Below are 16,047 nucleotides of genomic sequence, written 5' to 3'. Positions count from 1 at the left end.
TTATTGTTATTATTTGTTCTCGAAGTCAGATTATTTTCATGCAACCCTTTAAAGCAGGCAGCATATAGCAGTTGCACTTTATGTCGATTTGTAGGTTTCTGGTTAAGTGGTGAATTAACTGGTTTTTATAATTAGCTAAACCAGCTATTTTTAAGTCATCATCATCATACTTGTATGTTCGGCATTACAATCATCCATTTGTCGGCTGTGTGGTACAAATAATATAAACCTTATCCTATTTTGTTGCTTGTTTAATTCTTTTACAAGTAACATGATCTCTTTATTTTACAACTTTGAAAAAATGATTTCTTGGTTGAATGATCAAATTGAAGAAGCTGATCACTATGAATGCTTTCTTTGTAAGCCCATGTTATCAAATTACCTATTGAGTACATATCTTAAGTTGATAATTTATTCCTGTTTGTTTTTGTTAACTGCCCTGTTGTGGTATGGTTAAGTCAATTCTCTCAAATGACATGTTAAATACCTGATAGTTACTTTGTTGACTAGAGATATAACCTTGAAACAAACTTGAAGTGGATTTTTATTTGACTCGATAAGCTGAAAAGTATGTGTGATAGACTGAATAATAGCTAGATTGGTGTGTTTTATTTTGTTTAATAACCAGTCAGCCTAGATACCTTATTATTTGCGTTATATAAAAGACACAGAGATTCAAAGCTTCAGTGTTTACAAAAATGGCGACCTTTTCGCAGTCCACCATTGAAAAAGGATCTGACACGGTTCAAGATTTCTTGTGTTCAAGTTGCAAGGACGAAAAACTGTTTGAATCGGCTGAATCCTGCGTGAAGTTTTATTGCCAAAAATGTATCCGCATGCATGGAGAGTTGTTTATTAAGAAACATTTCCCTCATGGAAGGGGTGATATGAAGAAATGGCCAGTGGCCAAAAAGGTGGAAGATCTTATTCTTAAATGTGGTGTTCATAAAGAGGAATACCTGAACATGTATTGCGAAGACCATAGCCAGCTGTGCTGCACTAATTGTGCATTTCTCAATCACAGGTATTGTGATCATTTTGGTAAAAGAACCCATAAAAGATAAAAAGTATAGGGTTTGAAACTGCTTTGAAATAAAATTGAATACTTAGCAAAACATCAAGTTGATACTATGATCAGATGTTGTTTTCTTAAAAGAAACCAACATTTGTTATCAAATGAATAAAAAAAGATCGCAGTTTTAAACTTCCTTAAATGCCATTCATTAATTTTTGCAATAGCAAATCTTCTGCTGATTTCAAAAGCTTAGTTTAAAACTATAATCATGTATATGAACCAAGTTTGAAGTCTTGTTAAAGGTATGTTATATTAGTTATGTGATCCTGCATTACTTTCGGTAAAAAAATAAAGTTAGAGAGTTCATGTCTCTTTTCATAATTATCAAACAACGATGCCTTAATAGCCATGTAAAGTTGCTACATAAAAAACTACTCGGTTTGGTAGGGCCCAATAGTATAATGTATATACATTACTTCCAATTCATATAGGCTATCACAAATTATATTTTTACCAAAAGATTTATCTGATTTGCATGCCTCAAGCTTTTAAAGTTTGTACTTTTGCATAATTTATAAACTACCTGTTTTAATAAAAAAAAGTATTTTTTCTTACAGACAATGCAAACAGGTGAAGCTTGTATCGGACATAGTAAAGACAAACTCAACTAACCTGAATAAGCTGTTAGTTACTATCCAAACTATTCTGGGAGAAATGAAGATTCTTCGAGACAAACAGAAGGCTAGCATGGCGTCTGTACAAAGTTTATACGATAGGCAGTTAAAAATAATACAGAAAACACGCAGAAAAATAAATGCAACCTTAGACATGCTTGAAAAAAAGACACTGAAGGAAATGAAAGATGCACTGACCAAACTGCAAGCCTCTCTAAGGGGTGATGTTGACAAATGTGCCTCACTTCAAGATGAATTAAAACATCTTGGTGATGCCATACAAGACATAATTGATAAAAGATACCTGGAACTATCTTTTGTAGCAAACATTAAATGTCAGGAAAAGATCAAACAGTCTGAAACCTATAAGAAGAAGACATTTGATAAAACACTATCATCAATAGCTTTTCAGCCTAACAGTGATATTGAGCATTACCTTTCCAAGTTGTCAGGTCTCGGGACTATTGAACACAATGTCCAGACATTGACTGCGCAAGGAAAGCAAGACACAGTAATAAGATTGAACTGAAAGTCTGAATATGATATGAGCATCCCAAGTCATTCTGATACATGCTTTATTACAGCCTTCTGTGTTCTCCCAACAGACTGGTCCTGGTTGCAGACAACAGCAAAAATAAAGTTAAGCTGCTGGACGAGCAGTACCGCGTGGTGAATCACTGTGATGTATCTGCCTGGCCACAGGACATATGTCAGATAGCACCCAGTGAGTTTGCAGTGACTGTCGATGCAATAGAAAACACTCATGAAGTCGTGTTTATTACCGTCATCAACAACCAGGTCGTCACAGGCAGGAAGCTGAAGTTAAAACATAACTGTGTTGGTATTACCTACCACCAGGAAAACCTGTTTGTCACATCCAGTACTACCTTGTACAAGTACACAATGAGCGGTAACCTGGTCTGCAAACTGTACCAGGACAAATCAGATACATCAACAGGTAAGAATCATGGTGGATTTGTCTTTATATAAAGTGAGGTATTGTTAAGAGTTGTTGAATTGATTACTTCAACTGAAAGTAAGTTTTAATGCCCCAGTTGAAAGAGGTAGTCATATAGAAATCATATTGCCCATTTATACTCGGGATGTCTGTCCGAACATTATTGTCTTGGCAATAACTTTTTTGTATTGATTGATTGTTTTTAGTAGGAACTAATGAAAACTATCATAAGACGTTCCAGGTGTAACAGCTGTCTTTCTACCTTATAGGTCACGGTCATACTTAGGGGTAAAACGCCAAACTTGACATCTAAACAGCCAAAAAGTTCCTGTCTCAGCTATAATTTTGCCATATATATTAATGGATTTCAAAGTCACTTCGCACCAAAGGTAAATCTCTTCATCAGACTGAAATTTTGCCATACAACAGATTCTCTAGACTTAGACTCTGTCAATCATTAAAAATAAAAATAAACTACCACAATTGACGATGACAAAGTGTTGTGTGTAGTACCCACCTCCCCGCCTCAGTTGTCAAGGTCACACTTAGGCTCCAGGGTAAATTTGCCATAAAAAAATATTGATTTCAATTGCTTACTGATTTATATATGTTGAAAGAGACATCATTACAAAGTTATGCATGTTTGTGAGTCCAAGGGGGGGGGGGGGGGGGGCATTGATAGGGGGGGGGGCATTAATGTTTCACAAACATATCTCATTAAATATTTCTCAAAACAGAGATCTTGCGGCATTTCGACTGCACTGATATGTTTTCAACATGGGATTTGTCCAAAAATGTCTTTTCATTGTTTTACTATAAACTTTGGTGTTTTAACAACCTAAACATCTGATTTGTAAAGTTTAAGTTAGTAAGTTAAAAAAACACACCATTGGTGTCATCCCAGTTATTAATATTCCTAAAATCTCCAACAAAAGATGTTTGATATTTATGTATTTTTGCCGTAATAAAATTTTAATAAATTGTAAAGCAATGTGGTAACTGTATACTGAAATATTCATGATGTGACGTCGCAAACTTCAATTAAACCATCTATGCAGCACATGCAAGATATCCGCGAGGATTTAATGCGTCAGTATCTTAAGTAACAGGTCACATTTTGTTGTGGAGAGGTTCCTTGTAGAGAAAGATAGGTATGGTTAATATAACAAAGCCAACAAACTGCTGCAAAGACGTTCCAAATAACGACCAGAAGTAACACTACTGGGGTTATATACATATCACTGTATCCCCCCTTTTAACATATATTGCCTTTGGCCATAAACATGTGCTTTGTGTAAACAATTTGAGGAATTGTCCATAAAGAGCAAGTCATTTGCTGCGAAACACACACGTTCTGACCTGTTCTTCATATTGCTGTTATCAAATAAACAAACAAGCCTAATATGCTATATAATATAATAAAAACAATACATTATATTCAATCAATTGTTTTAAATTGTTGCAACAAAAAAACAAAAAAAGCACTTAATAAGTGTAATTTTGATTTTATCAACTTGCTTTTGTAATTGGTGACAAAGAACTAGACATGAACGTTTAATTATTGTTTATCAATGATTTTGTCTTTAAGTAAAAGTTAAAAACACATTACAGTCATCATTTTTTATACATACATGTATACGGTATGTTTTTGTCATTTTAACTCTTAATTATGCCAAAAGAGTGCAATCGTGTTTTCTGTTTTACAGTACACAGATGTGTTGTGAGCCCGACAGGTGACAAGTTGTACGTCACCAACCCCTCCAAACACAAGCTGCTCACCCTGGCCAGGGATGGATGTGTCATTGCCATATTCGCTGACCTTGAACTGATATCTCCAACTAGTGTACATGTGACACCTGCAGGTCAGGTTCTTGTAAGTGGAGGGGATTCCCACACTATCCTACAGATTGACAGTAAGGGAATCAGGAAGCTGGCCACTCTGGCTACAGGGAGGGGATGGGATTCAGGAACCATGGTCAGTCTGCTACAACAGCAATACTGCTTCCATTATTGTTGGACAGTGTAATAACAAGATCCTGGTGTACAAAGTGAAATAGATAATAATTATTGTAATGTTTCAGACCCGTATAGGGAGGGTTAATATATAGACGGAGTTTGTATGTATATTTATTAACACACACACACACACACACACACACACACACACACACACACACACACACACACAGAAATACATGTACATACAGTCCAGCGTTTTACTAGAGAATCTTTACGAGCGAACCCCCGACCACGCGCCACACACGCTGCCGTCTGCAAACGCTGGATGCTGATTGGTGTAGGAGGGGTTAACCGATAGTTTAGCATAATTATGACTGACGGCTGGAAATAACATCCCTTCTATCTTCCAAAATAAAAAAATGCATTGTTCAAAATACATAAAGTAAATTTAAATTCGAAAAGTAGAGTATTGGGAGATGAGAGTGTCCTTTCCTTCCCGTGAAAAAAAATAGTTTCGAAATGCAGTTCTCGCGCTATCAAATTGTTTATCAAAACAAGAGGTTAATGAAACTAATTTAACACGTTGATAGTCTTGTTGGGAAAACAGTCATTAATCCACGAGCTGGCGGCTGATCCGAGATGATAAAAAGTTTATTTCCTGATGACATAGGTCAGCTTTCGGTCAGATTGTCTTGAATTTTACGGGAACGGCGCTGATCAACCATTATCCGATATGAACAAGCGATTGAGCACGAATTACTAACAAATGTGCGAACAGGCTTTCTGCAATAAATTGTGTTGATTTTCTCTGGCAAGGTATGAGAACAGACTTAATCGGTTATAGTAAATCTTAGGCATTTTTCAACCAATTATAAAATATAGTTGCAGCAGATCGTTGTTGGCACATTTGTTTCACAATGATATAATTATGATTAACAGAGTTTATTATTACCTGTATCACTTTAATTACACACATATGTGTATAAGGCGCAGAGTGTATCATATGAATGCAGTTTATTACACGTGTATTTATAGTTCGGTCTGTATTTAAATGAGCGTTATTAATAAATCCATTCATGAATAATACACTAGCGCGCACGTTATTCCCACACATACTGTAGTACCATGCGGCACATTTTGCGTGTTTGTTAGTCATTGTCGTATTTTCGCGGCGGCTTTCTTTCACGACTCGAACGGTTCAGCGGTTGTTGCACGGGTTGATGGGCGGCTATTTCCTGCGTACGATGTCATCGTGAGATGGAGGTAAAGACAGCACAGGCTTGAGGTGAGAGGCGTCGCGTCTTAGAATTCGATCCTTATGTCGAACCGTAACCATGGAACCCTTGTGCGACACGACCTTCCCGGAACTGGCGAAAACGGTTGTGTCGAGTTTGTTTCGCACCTGCTGTTTGACAATAACCTTGTTATCTGGCCGTAACGCAGATGCTTTTGCTTTATTCCGTTTATCTGCGTAGTATTTGTTTTTCTGCTTGACTTTCGTGTCCCGTTCCTCGACATATTTTCGGTTACGACTTGGCGGTACCGATAATTGCGGGAGTTTTGTTTCATTTTTCGGTTGAACATTAGTTCAAATGGTGAAATTCCAGTGCTTGGGTGCTGGGTGCTTCGGTAGTAAAAAGAAATTTGGTAAGTGCTGATTTGTAGTTTTGTCCGGACGCCAGTGCTGTTTTCATATATTTAACTAGAGGTTTCATAAAAGCCTCTTCTGTACCGTTGGCTTTTGGGTGAATGGGTGTTATTTTCCTGTGTTTGAACCCGAGCTGAGTGGCAAATTCTGAGAATATATGGCTGTTGAACGGCGATCCGTTGTCGGTTTTGACAACGTTTGGTATGGAAAAACTGTCCAAAGATTCTATCTAGCAATAGGATGACGGCTTGTGCAGCTACGCGGTTGAGGTTTTCGACCACTGGATATCTACAGTAATCACAAATACCTACCATAAAGTATTCCCCAGAGGGCATTGGCCACGGAAATCAACCGAAATTTCATCCCACTGACGCTTAGGCAACGGGCTTGGCTTAACTGGTTCTTGTACTGTTTCGTTTGATGCGGACATGCAGGGTATACACTGTTTTCATTTGGCGTCTATGAGTTTGTCCATGAATGGAAACCAACAGGTTTCACGCAGCAATGATTTACAACGGACACGACCCTGGTGACCCTCGTGTGCCAGGTTAATGACCTTATGCTGCAATGATTCTGGAATACACAATCGGGTACCACGCAATAAAATATGTCCATCTGAGAGTGATACCACGGTCAGTTCTTCGCGAACGTTTAGATAACGGCGATAGCTGTCTGTCTGCGAGCAATTTTGTTTGTCCCAAGTGTTAACGAAATTAACGTATTTTTCTGCTACGTTGTCTGCTTTGAATTTTTGATTCGGATGTCTGGAGCAGTAGTCGGCGATCATTTGGTTTCCAGCACGGTACTTCACTTTGAAATTGAATGTGGTCAATCTTAAGCGCCATCGTTCAAGACGGGCTGACTGGATCTGCTTTGTGTTGTTAAAATGGACTCCAGACACCGATGATAGCTGATCAAGGTAAATGCTTTGCTAAACAAGTATAAATGGAAATGTCTGCATCCCCAAACAAAGGCAAGAGCTTCTCGTTCTGTTTGACTGTAGCGCTGTTCGACTGGGGTGAGTGACCTACTTCCGTATGCAATTATCTTACTGTCCTGAATAAGTATTCCAGAAACACCGACAGGACTGGCGTCTACCCATAATTCTGTGTCCTTAGATGGATCGAAGTATGTCATCACTTGATCACTTGAAAGTGCGTTTTGAAGCTGTCTGAATGCGGTCTCTTGCTTATTTGTCCATTCAAACGCGACCATATCTTGAGTGAGGCGTCTTAATGGTTCAGATATTGTTGAGTAATCGCGGATAAATCGCGAAACATAGTTTGTCATGCCGAGAAACGACCTGATTTCTGCTTGATTTTCGGCCTGTTTATGTTCTGGATTGCCTCGACCTTTCCTGGATCTGGAGAGATTCCAGAGTCGGAAATATGTATCCGTAAATTTGAGTTTTGATTGTCCGAATTCACACATTCGTCTATTGAGGGTGAGATCCTTCTCCTGCAACTTTTGCAGAAGCGCTTCCAGATTTGTGTCGTGTTCTTGTCGTGTTTTGCCGTGCACTATTATGTCGTCACTGATATTTAACGTTTTCGTCAGAGCCTGTCGGATTTCGTTCCGGAATATTTCTGGCGCAAAGCTTACTCCAAAGTTGAGACTTTTGTTGCGCCGTAGGCCTACATGGTTAGCAAACACTGTCATATTTCTTGATTCTTCGGAGAGTTCCAGCTAGTGGAACCCCTTGTACAGATTCACTTTAGAGAACACCGTTGAGCCGTTTAATTCTGATACAGTGTCGTCGATAGTTGACGTCACATGACGTTCTTGTTTTAGTGCAAGATTGGCTTTGCGCATGTCGACAAAGGGTTGGTAAAGGGTTAAATACGTATCTTAGTGCTAACGGATTAAATACGTATCTAAGTATAAATATAACCAACTTGATACATTCATCAACCGTATTTGTGTCCAATAAATATCTACTTTTGAGCCCCAGGGCAACCAAAATGTTCAGTCTTGCTGCTGAAATTTCCAAGTGCATTTTCTGACGGACTACACTCAATTTCTATAATTGGTATACCAGTATAATGACATAAATCAATAATTCTTAGAGTATGACAATTTATTGCAATGCGATAGATCAATTATCTGATGAGTGAGTGTGATCAGTCATTTACAGTAATCTGCCTTTCGAATGTCCTATGAGGTTGTATCAAGGTCACCCATTCAAAACCTCTCATTGTTGTTCTGCGATAATATAATTAAGCAATTTTTGTAATTTTTCAACACGTTCTCTATGATGTCAAGTTTTCCGTTTGGATGACTTTGTTTTAAGGGTTGTAAAATCTTGTATGCAACAATAGTGTCCTGGTCGTAAAAAAGCTAAGGATGACAAAACAGGGGAGAAATATAGCATATTATGTGTTTCAATAAAGTCAGCTCAAAAAGGGGGTTAAACCCGTTATATTAATTGAGTTAAACACGAGAGAATTTAAATAAAATAATCGTGATTGATGTTATACTTTACTGTAAAGATCCGCAAATACTGTTTATTATGAGTGAAAATGATATTTGTACATCCACAATCTCAAACATTTAATTAAACAAAACACTTGTTGACGGTTTTCCTGCAATAACATTTCTATTCCGACGTCTGCGATCTTGAAACAAAAAACCTAGGGAAGCACAAAAATATAGAGCTAAAAGGGCGTATTCATTAAAAAGAAATGTTAGTATAATAACAGGGTAAAATACACGCTTATCCTTGAAGAAAATCGCAAATATGACAACATATTGTTAGTCATTTCCAACTAACCTTACTTAAACAAAGTCAGCTCTCGATGGACATGCCCCCACCTGCCCCTCCCCCGCCCCTCGCCCCCGCCCCCCCGCTCCCCGCCCCCCGCCCCCCCGCCCCCCCTTGCCCCCCTGGTAAGTAATGTTATGCGGAAGTGAAGATGGAAGTCAAGTGTAGTTGCGTAGAACATGGGCGATTTGCAAGGATGTAATTACTATTAACATATTAATAAGTGCAAAAATGGAAAGAATTTCAATGGTGATAATAAAATGAGTGATTTTTTTATCGACAACAATATAATTTACATGTATATCACAATATATATAGATTGTTTATCTGAAAAGCACATTTCTAATTACAATGACTGTATGTGTTTATATTGTATCTGTTTGAAACATTGTTTTTTGTGTTAAATATCTTAATAAACATTATTTATAAAACAAGAAATGTGTTTGTCAGAAACACTATGTCCCCTTCTGCGCCGCTTTGACTTTATGTGGTGACCCTTGACCTTCAAGAATGACCTTGACCTTCCACCACTCAAAATGTGCAGCTCCATGAGATACACATGCATGCCAAATATGACGTTGCTATCTTTAATATTGCAAAAGTTATGGCAATGTTAAAGTTTGACCAAACAGACCAACGTTCAGACCAACAGACATGGCAAAAACAATATGTCCCCCACTATAGTGGTGGGGGACATAAAAAGACGCCCTTTTCTCGAAAATTATAAGGTAGCCCATTAATGGTCCTTAATAAATTCGGGCAATCAAGTTTATAAAAATGTTGGGCATCCCATATGATAATTTAGTTTTTATTTTGTTTTACTTTCATTCTCTTTTTTTAAAGAATTTTATTTCAACGTGTTCATCGAAAATTAAGTATTCATTTTTGTACTAATAATTGAAGGTCTGAATTAAAACTAATGATTAAGATGATGAAAAAAATGTAAACCTTATCTCAAATTTGGGAATATGATGAGCGGATAGTTGGTGTTTGTTTATTTTATTCTTAATTCCACGCTGACAAACTTTTAACCCAAAAATCATTTTAACACATAAGACTGTGATAAATGTGCAGTTTTCTACATTATAAACATGATAAACATTTTACCAAAGTGACCTAAGACTGTTTACAAGCTATCATTCGTAATTATTACATTTTGAAACAGGTTTGACTATTTTGAAAATGTCTGGTTATAATGTATATAAATTGAGTCTTTAATTGTCAGCCCTGATTTTGTTAGCCTAAAGCTGATTGTAACAATTAGGAATTAGGCGTGGCAACAGCAACTATTGGGAAGATAAAGTCCTTGAATGTATCTTCTATATAATATTGACTAATTTATGTATTGTTCCCATAGTGTCTGTAATACAACATTCTGTCTTTCGTTGAGTGATCATCTATGTCCCATGGGCAGATTTCTGGACATCAAAATGAAATATATGAGTCTCGTTCTAGGAAAATGGGGCTTAATGCATGTGCATAAAGTATCATCCCTGAATAGCCTGTGCAGTCTGCACAGGATTATCTGGATTAACACTTCGTCTAAACTGGATATTCATTTTAAGGAGACTTTAATGAAAAATTCCATAAAAGCGGAAAGTTCTGTCCCTCATAAGCCTCGGCGGACTGCGCAGGCTAATTTTGGACAACACATTACGCACATGCATTAAGCCTTGTTTTCCCACAGCAAGTGTCATATGAGTTGCTAGTGATTGGTTTGGATAAAACATCTCAAAGTATAAATGTAGCACGATTATCAAGTTGACAACAGGTGAGCGACACTGGCCCATCAATGCATTCCTGTTACAACGATTGGCTGACTGAGTTCTTACGGTGCTGTAACATATTTGTGAATTAACTTTTGAGATATAAAAATGTTATTCCTGAATAATATCACTTCTATAATTGATAGATATAAACAGAATGTTTGTATTTTGATGGTCAAAATGCCAATTTAATTAAACAAAAATAAAAATAAAATGTTTGGTTTTTTAAAGGATTCCACTTGCAAAAATTTAAAATTAAGCATTGAAATATGTTTTGCAGCCATTTCTGAACCAAGTGCATGTTCAATTTACTGGTTTTCCTATTACTTATTAAAACATGAACGTAATGACCCCTTCTGAAAAAAAAATATTTTTTTTTAGAGAAGATTTAATAGATTTATATTCCACTTATGCAATTTTGATATTTAAATCATTACAGAAATTATGAATGTTTGAATTACCTGGTACACAGTTCTTAATTTCGTAATCAATTCAATATTAAATCTTATCACAGCAGCACGATTGTGATTGATATTTGCCCCAGGGCTGAATATGGTTGGATATGTAAATTCCTCCTTTTCAGAGGGATGTTATTCTTGGGCAAATAATCTTTTTGTTTCCTCCTTTTCAAGGGTATGTGACTCTGGGGCGAATAATCTCTGTGTTTCGTCCTTTCGAAGGGATGTTACTCTTTGGCAAAAAATCTCTGTGTTTCCTCCTTTTCAAAGGGATATTATTCTTGGGCAAAATAATCTCTGTGTTTCCTCCTTTTCAAAGGGATTTTACTCTGGGGCAATGAAAAGGGATTTTACTCTGGGGCAAATAATCTGTGTTTCCTCCTTTTCAAAGGGGATGTTGCTCTTGGGCAAAATTATCTATGCGTTTCCTTCTTTTCAAAGGGATGTTACTCTGGGCAAATAATTTGTGTGTTTCCTCCTTTTCAAAGGGATGTTAATGTTTGGCAAATAATCTCTGTGTTTCCTCTTTTTCAAAGGGGATGTTTCTCTTTGGCCAAATAATCTATTTGTTTCCTCCTTTTCAAAGGGATGTTACTCTGGGGCAAAATAATCTCTCTGTTTCATCCTTTTCATTGTTATTTTTATATATATTGTTTGTCGGTAAATAGATATTAGCTAATGTTATTTGTTTTCTGTAAACCGACGTAAAATAACGATTCTTATATCTTATGTCAAAGGGATGGTTCTCTTGGGCAAAATAATCTCTGTGTTTCCTCCTTTTCAAAGGGATGTTACTCTGGGGGAAAATAATCTCTCTGTTTCCTACTTTTCATAGTGATGTGAAACTTGGACAAAATAATATTTGTGTTTCGTCTTTTTCAAAGGGATGTTACTCTTGGACAAAATAATCGATATCTTTCAGAAGTTGTCTTGCTTACATGTTCCCTTTAACCTACATTATTATAATACTGGAAATGATGATAAATAGTTATGAGTATAAGATTCAAATGTTGGCTGAGCGAAAAAAAAGAAACCCACAATCATTGTTTTATGTTACACTTCAGATTGATTTGCCTACATAAAACAATCCATCAAACTCTATTTGTTATACTTAAGCCTGAACATGGTATTTTTCTATATACAGACCAACAGACCGACTCTAACATTGTCTCTAACTTTGTGTGATGACCATACACTCCATTTGGTACTCCATGTTGTGTTTGTTATTTATTTTTTGCTTATTCTCTAAAATAACTATTAGGTGTTCAATCAAGTTGGCTACATTGGATCATAGAAAAATATATTTAAATTTACTAAAATTAACATATGAAATAATGATTAGTGAATATTTTGAAGATTTCCTATAGTTTTATTGAATGGGGGCATAGTAAAAAAAACTATTATTTCTGATAGATGTTTGTATTGTTCTCAATAAGTTGGATATTATGTAGGTTCTTAAAGTTTTATTATGATCTGAATGGCGGCATTGAAACATAGATGATTACAAAATGCACACACGATATCAAGAAGATATGAACTCCCGTTTCGATCCTCTTTACATTTTTATAGATAAGACTTTGTTCTTGAATCAAGCAGTGTTATATTTCTGTAAATATAACATATTAGACAACTGTTATTTACACTGGATATAAGATTTACTCAGTTACTACTTTTTGGACTGTAAAGTTATTCATGATTGTTCAGTTTATTTGTTTGCATTATGGGTGTTATTGTTTTCGAAATCAAATTATTGTTATGCAACCCTTTAAAGCAGGCATCATATAGCAGTTGCAAAGTATGTCGATTTTTTTGTTTATGGTTAAGTGGTGAACTGTTTTTTATCATTAGCTTACCAGCTCATTATCCCCCACCATAGGCGGAGGGATATTATTTTGGCGTTGTCCGTCCAGCCGTCTGTCCGTCCGTCCGTCCGCCCGCCCGCCCACCCAACCAAAAACCGCCCGCCTACCCCAACCCACCCGTCCGCCCACCCATCCATCCGCCCACCCACCCACCAGCCCACCCATCCACCCGCACACCCACCCACCCTTCCACCCACCCATCCGCCCACCTATCCATCCGCCCACCCACCCAACCACCAGCCAGCCACTCAACCAACCGCCCGACCGTCCGACCGTCCGCCCGCAAACCCGACCGCCGCACACCCGACCGCCCCGTCCACCCAACCAACCGCCCGCCCGCCCACCCAACCACCCGCCCGTCCACCCAAACACCCGCTCGCTCACCCAACCACCCGCCCGCCCCACCCCAACCACCCGCCCGCCCACCCAACCACCCGCCCGCCCACCCAACCACCCGCCCGCCCACCCAACCATCCGCCCGTCCACCCAACCATCCGCCCGACCACCCGCCCAACCAACCACCCGCCCGCCCGTCTGTCCGTCCGTCCGTCTGTTTGTTTGTATGTCTGTCTCTCTCTCTCAAGCTCAATGTCTCTCTCTCAAGCTCAATCTCTCTCTCAAGCTCAATCTCTCTCTCAAGCTCAATCTCTCTCTCTCTCAAGCTCAATCTCTCTCTCAAGCTCAATCTCTCTCTCTCAAGCTCAATCTGTCTCTTTCTCAAGCTCAATCTCTCTCTCTCAAGCTGAATCTCTCTCTCTCAAGCTCAATCTCTCTCTCTCTCAATATCTCTCTCTCTCTCTCTCTCTCTCTCTCTCTCTCTCTCTCTCTCTCTCTCTCTCTCTCTCTCTCTCTCTCTCTCTCTCTCTCTCTCTCTCTCTCTCTCTCTCTCTCTCTTCTCTCTCTCTGTCACTCTCTCTGTCACTCTCTCTCTCTCTCTCTCAATATAAGTAAGCTCTCAATTTAAAAGCTTTAACAACAAAAATGGATAATTTTCGTACACTTTTTTATTTCAAGTTTGTAACAGGTCATTAAAGCGGATCGTGTTTGTGTTCTTTCAATAATATTCAAGTAAAAAATGAAATTCGTCCTCAAGAACGTAATAGTATTTTTGTCTGTTTTGAAATGGTATCTTTTCAGGCCTGTGCCATATACCGGTTTCTCTTTAAGTCCTTGGGCAGATACTCTTAAGTGAGTTAACTCAATTCTAAATTTTGATACATTTACTCCATTTATCTGGATATCTAGCCAAATTTAACGTCATTGGAGTGCGTCAGATGTTAAAGAAACACCACGTTTTCAAAAACCCATTTTTCTATTCTTCGAACTACCGACTTCTAAACGCAACGTGTAACAAAACGTCAAATTATTCAAGTGTGTGTAAGTTTGAGGACGTTAAGACTCAAATCAACACATAATTGTCTTTGACAACTTGCAAAAGTAAATCAACTAAAACATTGTCATACAGCTCAATACCAACATGTGCATTATATAAAACACAGTCCTTCATCATCTCAAAAAGAGACACAAGTTAAGAGGAAATAACTCCCCCTTGTCTTAAGCTCATAGAATATTCGAATTATTCGGAAAGACTATTACAATATTTAATAAGGTATTTTACATTAAAATACATATTTTAAATGCTTTTCAATACTGGGCAACATATATCAGCATTTAATAATTTATACCAAATTGTTTTTTGTATATATTCTGTGAGATGACTTCTAAAGGTCAATATGTGCTACAAATAGCCGTTTATTGCTGTTAAGATAAAGTTGAACAAAATACAAATAGTGGACTTAATAAATCAAAACGAAAACCAAATTACGCATCGGAAATAAGATTTTTTTCACAAAACGAACCACTTTAATGATTCCATATTGAAGTAGAAAAACTTTGAAAAACAATTAAATAATGTTATAAACCTTTAGTAAGCAACATAACTATGATACACTTTTTTCAATAACGGGATGATAATTCCTTCTGTCCAATTTCCGGAAAACACCTGAAACTAATATCGCATTAAATATTTTACAAATATACTGCAAGAGAATATCTTACATTCCATTAAATACTCATTTAATTAACAATCTATACCATAGGCCGTATTACGTTTTATACTTTTAATTGCCTGCTGAACTTCATTTTGTCATATTTGAAAATCGACTTCGTCATTATAATCGCCATCTCATTCAAATAGCGTTTTTTTGTGTTTTTGTTGTTGTTTTTTTAAAGTTTCCAACGTTTCGTAATATAAATGAAAAATGTCCTTTTCTTAGTCTGAAGAGAATCTATGAAAATTATTTTAAGTCATCTATATGATTTTTTTTCTTTTGTTAAAATATTTAAAACAAATATATTGGTTAACTCGTTTTCAAGTTTTCGATATCTAAAGTATTTTTGTCTGAAACAAGTTTTTTCTGTTGTATTAATTTTTTAAAGACGTTTGCAATCACTAAAATAATATCGAGAAATAGACGTCATTCGTTGATTACAAATGACCAAAGATGCTTCATATTTTTATCTGGCTTGTATAAAATCACTTTCAAACCACTCTGCATACTTAGAAGCTGACGACGGAGCCAAATGACTTAATGCGATTTGTAAAAGAGTTTGCAAATAGTGGTTCAGCGACGTATTTCAAGAGGCATGAACATTGACTCACAGTGTCAGTAATACAAGTTGTGGAAATACTTTATGCAAACTTGCCTAATTGTTATATTGTCACGAGCCGAGCGGTAGCTGTGATTTTACTTCAATTTCTTTAACTTTTCCAAACTTGAAGCTTTTGTTCAAGTTTAACATAGAACTAAAATGGACTCTGATAAACAGTAAACTAAAAATAACATTTTGCCTATTCAGTTGTTTTAAAATTGTCAAAGAAAAATATAAACTCAAGATTTATAACCTTTCTAAATTTTATTCCTTCATAACGAATAAATAAATAAC

At 36.9% G+C, this 16,047-nt stretch overlaps 1 long non-coding RNA gene across 1 annotated transcript; it reads left to right on the top strand.

The window, feature by feature from the left end:
- Nucleotides 1–712: 712 nt before the first annotated feature.
- On the top strand, nt 713–4,829 carry LOC127856645 (uncharacterized). Its single transcript, XR_008038158.1, has 4 exons — nt 713–1,024; nt 1,633–2,647; nt 2,917–3,036; nt 4,354–4,829. It is a non-coding gene; the product is annotated as an uncharacterized LOC127856645 (long non-coding RNA).
- The last annotated feature ends 11,218 nt before the right edge of the window (nt 4,830–16,047 follow it).

This window comes from Dreissena polymorpha, chromosome 13 (assembly GCF_020536995.1).
Source record: "Dreissena polymorpha isolate Duluth1 chromosome 13, UMN_Dpol_1.0, whole genome shotgun sequence".
NCBI classification, from domain to species: Eukaryota; Metazoa; Mollusca; class Bivalvia; order Myida; family Dreissenidae; genus Dreissena; species Dreissena polymorpha.
Note: the sequence above shows the minus strand (reverse complement) of the source record. Positions and strands in the feature narration are given on the sequence as shown.